The sequence below is a fragment of the Natrix helvetica genome, assembly GCF_964273705.1.
Source record: "Natrix helvetica genome assembly, chromosome: 6".
Lineage (NCBI taxonomy): Eukaryota > Metazoa > Chordata > Lepidosauria > Squamata > Natricidae > Natrix > Natrix helvetica.
This window is the reverse complement of record NC_138553.1, coordinates 44022490-44030940: the sequence shown is the minus strand read 5'-3', so window position 1 is coordinate 44030940 and position 8451 is coordinate 44022490.

Below are 8451 nucleotides of genomic sequence, written 5' to 3'. Positions count from 1 at the left end.
AGAACTTATACAAATGAAAACTTATTTGGAGTTCTACACAATTTCTAAAACTGGAAAGGTGTGGTGGACTCACTGGCTTAAAGAGAGGGGCCCCTTTAGAGGAAAGAGGAAAGAGAGATTTTATGTTGGAGTCAGTTTAGGGGAGAAAATATCTGAGGTCAAACACTTAAATCTATATCTGTCATTTCCAGGGAAGGCAGACAATCTGATAAGATTCTTGTAATATAGCTGGTCAACAATAGAATATCTACCTCAGCCTGTTCACAAATGGTTCTGGTTGCTTGCATCTGAAAGGAGTCAAAAAGGAGGGCAAAATGTTTAAAATCTTTTAAGGCAGTGCCTTAATTACTACACAGCAGTGGCTTATACCTATAGGGAATTGTTCATTAGTATGAATTCCACTTTCTAGTGTTTTAGGAGGATTTTTGGGGGGCATAAATATTAACCTTTTTGTTATTCATTCCAGATGAATGTTATTAGGCACGGAATTCCAATATGTCTACTCTGACAGACTATATCTAAATAGATGTTACTGGTAGTATACTGCCAAGCAAGTTATGTACACAAATGTATTGATCAATGAAGATATGGAATATAAATAAATAAGTTATTTATCATCATACAGTGATTAACACTCAAGTATACATAATTATACTCAAGTTTTTACATTATGTCGATTATTAATGTACTAACTACATCAGTTAGCAGCTAAGATAGATTATTCATGCTTTCTCTAATTTAAATGTCAGTTATTTTAAAATACGTTTAAATTATGCATCATTTACCTCTTTTGAGATTATTATTTATAATATTATTTATTATGATTATTTATTTATTTATGACAGTTATATAGATGCCCAACTCACTCATGGTGATTTTGGGTGACTAGAGGAATAAAACTCAAAGTAGAAAACCCAATACATTCCTATCTCCTAGTGACAATTTTCAAACAAACCACTTGATTGTGCTCCATATCATTGTAGGATCCACAGACCTGCTGGCAAAAATGTCTATTGAGCATCTCTCAGATGAATATCAAGGTTGGGGCCAGTCTTATCTCCATAGGGATGATGTTATACAGGGAGTAAGCTCCCATGGAATAGGCCCTTCTTTGTGGTCCCACTAGATAGACTCCCTTGATGAAGGGAACGTATAACACACCCTGCCTCCCCAATCTGGTGGATGGGGTGATGAGACAGTCCTTTCAGTAACCTAAATTTTGAATAACCATGTCACAGGTGGCACAGGAGACAACTCCAGTACTTAATCAAGTGGAAGGGCTACCCCTGTCAGAGGCATCTTGGTTAAAGAGTAGAAATATCCAGGCTGATTGCCTTATAGAAAGATTCCATGAAAAAATCCAAACAAGCCTGGGGGGAGGACATAGCCTTGAATCCTATACTTGTACTCAATTTTTTTTTGCTCACAGAGATTGCTTTGAAAAGTGAGGGGAGCGGATGTCAACTCTCTGCGTTGACATTCCACGCATACTGTCGGCAGAGCCAGATCTCAGATTACAGTAGCTGGATTGAGATGGGTGTATCTATTGGGTAACATGATTTATGACACAGACTGAGGGGAGGAAAGGAACAGGGGCAAAGTTCAGAAGTAGATAAAGAGAGCAAAGAAATGGCTGCGAATAAATATTGTCTAATGAAGAATGCCTAACGAAGCTGTTAATAAATCACTGGTATTTGTATTAAGACTTTGTCTCACTTATTATGAATCAAGAATGGCATCATTAGGAAACTTTAATTAAAGATGATAACCAGCACCTTGAATTTGACCTGGAAGTGAATTGGCAACCAATGCAATTCCTGCAAATGAAATGACACATGTGCAAAACTAGACTTGCAGAAACCATGTGGGCTGTTTAATTTTGAACCAACTGAAGCTTCCTTTTCAAGGGCAGCCTCATGTAAAATGCATTACAGTAGGTAACTAGGGGCATGGGTGACTGTGACCAGGGCTTGTTTGATAGGAAAGGGTGTAAATGATGCATAACCCATAGTTGTGCCAAAGGTCTCCTAGCCACGACTACCACCTGCTATTTGAATGAAACCCAAGTTTAAGCATCAGGTCTGTCTGGGGTAGTGCAACCCCGTCCAAGACCAAAGATTCTCTATGGGTCAGAAAACTTCAAACCCATAGCCTTGCCAGGGTTCACTTTCAGGCAATCCTACCCAGCACTTAACAGGGGATTAATTAAATTATGGGGGAAATATTAAAACACCATATTCTGTTTCTTGTAGCTGCTGATCAATAGCTTCAAGAATATTCACAGATACAGTGAAAAGACTTTGTCAACTTTTAGAGAATCAGACAGTGATCACCATTTATATTTCAGCAGCATTTGATTTGTAATATAATTAACCTGAAGTGAATGATTTTCATAAATGAATCTTTAGAAGAATAGATACTATCCATAATTAAAAAATAAATTCTAACTTAATTCTAATATTATTTAAGATATACAAAGACCATCTTAAAATGTTGATATGGGAGAAGAAAATTATATCTAAACTAGTGGAAAATGTTTGTTAAAATTTAGCAACATTTTACTGTAAAGTAGCATCCAGAGAAATGAAATATCTTAGAATTATACTAATTTAAGAATTGGTGTCAGGACTTCTGGCTGACATGTGGGGCTATCGGATGTGAAAAATGGGGCTCCGTGAACTTGCACCGAATCCCTTTGTTGGAAGGTCCTATAAGGAGCTAAAGTCACCCTGTAGGGGTGACAAAGAGTGGAGGCATGCCTTGCAGGTCACGGCGAGTGGCAGCTCTCCTGCTTGACCCAGGGCTAATTCCCTCTCATCCGACGATGAAGAGGAGAGGCAGAAACAAAGAATGTATGGAGCAGTGTGGATGAACAGTGCCTGGAACTGGGTGAGATGACTCTTTTTTTTAAACTTAAAACTTACTCTAAAGAAAATAAATTCTGGAAAAGAGACTCTTTGAAAAGTTTGTTTAAGTGGTGAACAATTACAGAGAAAAAAACCACAGACCCCAATGAAAAGATTTTAAGAGGAGAGCTCAAAACCTTTAAAAACATAGAAAGATTGGACCTCTAATTTTTATTGTCAATAAGGCATTTTTAAAATGCTTTGATTATCTGTTTGAATAAACACCAATGGAACCTGTTAGAATCTGTGTAATCATGTAACGATTGAAAGTGAAGCTAAAGGTGCCACCTACTGGTGAATGGAATAGACATTATACTCCTATGGAAATAAACAACACCTGGAGAACTGCTGTTCTATCTACTGCTCTATACCTATCTACTTCATGACTACTGGAGCTCTATTGGTGAGAACAGAAAAAAAACTAAATAAATGACTTTCAAATATCAGGAGTTATGATTGAATTAATAGAGTGGACTTAAGGCAGTGCTTCTCAAATAGTGGGGCGGGCCCCCCAGGGGGGGCACGAGGCTCCGTAAAGGGGGGCTCAGCTCAAATTATTTTATATATTTTTGTTTTGCAGGTTAAAGTTTTTTTTAATATTGTGTTCCTTTAAATCCTGTGCTCCTTTAAATCTTTTCTGCTACAGTTAATAAAGCTATCCTTTGTTGTAAATTGATCCACATTTCTTTCTTTTTTTATTCTCTTATACGTTAATAAGGATACAGTGTTATGCAGAGGTGTACTTATAACAATTTTATAGACAAATGATACTATTTACAGTCGCGCGGGGGGCGCGAAATGTTTTCTTCTTCCTAGGGGGGGGCATGACAGAAAATAATTGAGAAGCACTGACTTAAGGAGACATTTGGAAATCTTCCTGGATTACCTAAAAAGGACTAAATTGACTGTGGGACATAAAGAATTATAATTATAAACTGTATTCCTTGAGGAGCAACATCAGGATTAAGTAAATGGTTTCCAGATTGACTTTCTGAGGTCAAAAACAATGGAGAGTCTGGGGAGGTGATAGACCATTGATAGACTACTGAGCTATATTTGGACTTATCAAAAGAAGACAAGATGTTTCATCAGGGAGAAATAAGTGGGTTGCAAAAAGAAATGGCATCGATGTTTCAAAGCATTTATGACATTATGATAAGGAATCACAGGGAGATAAAGAATTTAATGAATAACATAAATGGGAAGCTAGAAAGTGTTCTGCAAGGGATAATGAATAATGATAAAGAAGCCCAAGAAATAGAGGAGATAATAGAGGGACCAGGAGAAAAGATAGAACAGACAAATCAACAAATAAAACAAGAAGAGAAGAAGGAAAAGTTAATAAAAATATATGAAACAATGCAGGGAAAATACATGCTAAAAGACCAAAAATGATACTGGATAAACAGAAATATATTCTTGAAAAGAAACTAGAGACTTGGGCAGATCTTCTGGAGGTTTGGCAGCAAAAGATAGTAGAGACAGAAGAAATACTTAGATTAAACAGGAAAAATGTAGACAGAGATAAAGAACCAAGGCAGAATTTGGGAGGCAAGTCAAAAAATGAATAAGAATTGAATATTAAAATGGGCAAGAGAACATGGATAGAGGAAATGTTTTGTAACACAAGATTGGCTTTATTAGGAGCTAGAACAGAGGCAAAAACAAGAAATAGGGGGAATTTTATTATACATATTTCTATATAATATATTAAAAGTAATAGCTAGATGTAAAGATTAGATGTTGAAAGATGACACTATGTATGTTTTAATGAAATTGTTATTGTCATTAGAATGGTGGACTAAAATGCTGAACAACTAAATAATGAAGGCGAAGATTTTAACACAAATACATATAATGACATTACAATTTCTAATATGATCTAAGTAACAAATAATATTAATACTATCACCAGTACTTGTATCCAAATCAATGATACCCAGATGCCTCACTGTTCATGTATTGATATTGATGTATATTCAATAACAACAACAACAATAATAAATTGCTGTCAGAAATGATAATCTAAACATTGACACCAAAGTTCCGAGATTACCATCTTGAAATAAGTTCAGTTTTGGTTGCAGAAATGTCAGATAACTAAACTTCCCTCCCTCATAGCGAAATTAATCAGATTTATCTTTTTTTTTTGTTTTTCTCTATAGATAGCAACTGAAATTTACAGCAAATAGGTAGGCTTGATTTTAAAGGTAGGTTGATCTTTATCAGAAGCATAATTCTAATTACTCTGAGAACAAACAAGGCTATCTTGTTATCTCATTGTGAAATGGACTGTCTCTTCAGTATTTAACTCAACACATTATGCTTAACTTTGGCTCTTGCGAAGTTTGTCACCTGGACTTCCATTTGTCTAAGAATAGAGGCAGTATCATTCAGAGAGCTACTGTAGAAGATATTTTTTTTCATCAGCAACAGAACTAAAGTTACTGCATGTAAGTACACATTTGTATAGATCTTAAATATACATCTAGCATTTAGCTTCACATCATATGACAATCCATAACATTTCATTTTGGCTGAAAAAAAATCTGGATAATCTGAATATGGCTACAAAGAAAACTCTATCTCTGTCTAATGTGCCAGTAAAGGAGAATATTTATAGCTCTGGGTTGAAATGAGGGGTCCTTGGTGCTCTCTGTGTTTGATTGTTTTCTTGCAGACATTTTATTATCAAAACTAGATAACATAATCAGTTTGGGTAATGAAACATCTGCAAGAAAATAACCAAGCTCAGAGAATACCAATGACCTCTCTGTCTAATGTTTTATAGCCCAAATATGATTCTATTGGAACAGATATGATATGGATATTAAAGTGTGGTATATGAAAGTAGAAAAATTCTATTAATTTTTGTAGCTCATAGTGCATAGCCAATGACTGCTGGCTGCCAAGCAATTTTAGGGCATCAACCTATTTTATATATTACAGCACTAAATTCAATTAACTATATTAGCTTCGTTTTAGGTTGCTCCCAGCAGTTTCTGTCATCAGAAAGACAAAAACAGCATCCCACTTCAAGCCCTTTTGCATGTGAGTACAAAAGGAATGTGGCTTCTGTGAGTACAGTAACACTGCAATGCTGCTGTCACCTTGCCTCCTCTTGCCCCGCCACAGAAGCCTAGAGACATCCCATGTTATTTGATCCCCCTTCGTCAATTAACATTGTACTGGCAGGATTCAAGCTCTCCTTTAGTCCTATATGTTTTGCGTTGTCACGAGCACCTATGAAAGGAGGAGCTTGTGTGGAAGAGCTGTTATTCACTGTTTTGACAAAATGCCAAGTAAAAACTTTATTTGCAGGAAGCTGTCAGTAAGCATTGGAAATGACGATCACATTGCCGCAGCTGATTGCAGCAGTGTTGAAGCAGTTAGCATCACAACGCTGCTGAAGTGGCTATAACGTCCCTAAATTTCATTCCCATAGCAATAATGCATCCTGGCTTTCTGTAAGTTACCCCATTTGAGATATCTTGGCTGAAAAATATTTGCCCAGTTGAAAGTGACAAACAGGCAAAGAGACATGAGAGTTTTAGTAATATTTATATGGCCACCCATCTATTGGAACGTGACTCTGGGTGGCATGTAACAATCAATAAATGAGTAAAACAAATAAAATAATCATTACCTAACACATATAACTATTATTAAAAGAGTATTAACATGACAAGAACTAAAGCAGGAAAATAGAATAATAGAAGGAGAGGTGTTAATAATAATGGAGCCACCTCATGAATTCACTCATCCCCTGAGGTCTCCAAGCCTGCCGGTATAACTAAATTTTGAAGAAACTTCAAAAACTCAGGAATGATGAGGTTAACCTCATCTTGGAGGGGAGAAGATTCCACAATGTGTATATGTTGTGTACACACACACACACGTATCCAGACATACATACATACATATACATACACACATACACACAGACAGAGAAATAACATATGTCTATGTCACACCCACATATATATGTATATCATCTTTAACTAGAAGGTAGAGCAAATCTCAATGTTTTACCTGTAGAGTGAAATAATCTTATCTGGGGCTGCAGAGTAAAGGCATTTTGGGGATATGTGAAGCACAACTTTTCTGCTACCACTGGTATCTTGATACCCATCTGCCTTTGCCATGACTGTGCACTTGTTTCCTTTTTTGTAGAAAAATGTATTCATAATTGCTGACCAAAGTCATAAAAGAAAATTAGCAATTGATGATGAAAAAAATGCATTCCAAATATAACTGGCTACTAGGTGATGGGGAAAGTGGACAACAGCAACATTGCTTTTCTATTTGTTGCTTGCTTTTCATTCCTAAAAAAATGCCACCGTGGTTCCTATTTGAGAAGACCATTATGTCAGAATCAATTATATCTGTGCGGTGGACCATGTCCCCATCTGAATAAAGAGGAAGTTAATTAAAAAGGTGTGATTACCGAAAAGAGAAAATTATGTTTTGTCAAACAACAGTAAAAAGACTATGTATTTTGTCAAAAAGATGCTTTGCTTATTCCTGTTGCCATATGCCAACATTGTGAGTGTGCATCTGCTGAATATCTCATGAACATGTTTCTATTTCTTTAGGGCAGAAGATTTAAAAGCTTGTACAAATGATATAGTGATGGTTCTGGGGAAATGTTCCAATTTCTTTGACAGTAAAACTTCATGCCCAGACACTGAAATATAGATGATAATCAGTGTCTTGGTGAACCACTCCTGGCCTGAGGTTAAGTGGACCTGAATTGAGGAAGTTGGAGAAAGAGATGTGGCTAATGACCACATCTGATATCTAAGCAATTGTTTGTTCAGTCTGTTTTACGAATGAAAATTGCACATCACATAAAAGTCCAGGTTATAGTAGTGGGGAAACCCTTGAGGGCTGAAGGCAACTTACAAGTCATGCTGGATGCTGGAATCATCCACAATTTTATTCTGTTGTAGCCTGTCTTGACAAAAACCTGTGCCTTAGACAATGTCATCAGTGATTCAATTCTTACTATTCCTGCCTGAATCCAGATGTCATATTACCAGACAAAAAAATTAAACTGCTGTATATTAATGCTGATTGAAGATTCATTTAGAAAAGGAAAGAAGGACGCAAAGAAGCCTTTTTCCAGAATTATTTGTGGCAGAAGCATCCCTCATCTTTATCTCTCAGCATTTCATAGAATATAGATAATATTTTTGTGTTAACTGATTTTAGTAGTCTCACTTTGGTTTTTATGTCTTACCAGCTGTGTATCTGTCAAGAGACTGAAGATGGAAATAAGATTGACACCTGCAGTATAAACACTAATTTGGAACAAGTTTCACTGAACTTCACAAGAACTATTTCTGAAAAGCCTCGCAAAGGATAACTGGTCAAATGTTATTATTCTCTGCATTTTGATCAGGTGGAAATGCTACTTGTGATTCTGCCTGAAACACCATGGAACTTTTGACTTAGGATCTGTTTTAGCGGTAGGAATGTTATACAAGAGAGTCTTCATTTATTTTAACTTAATCTATGTATTGATCCAGGCCGAATGATTAAC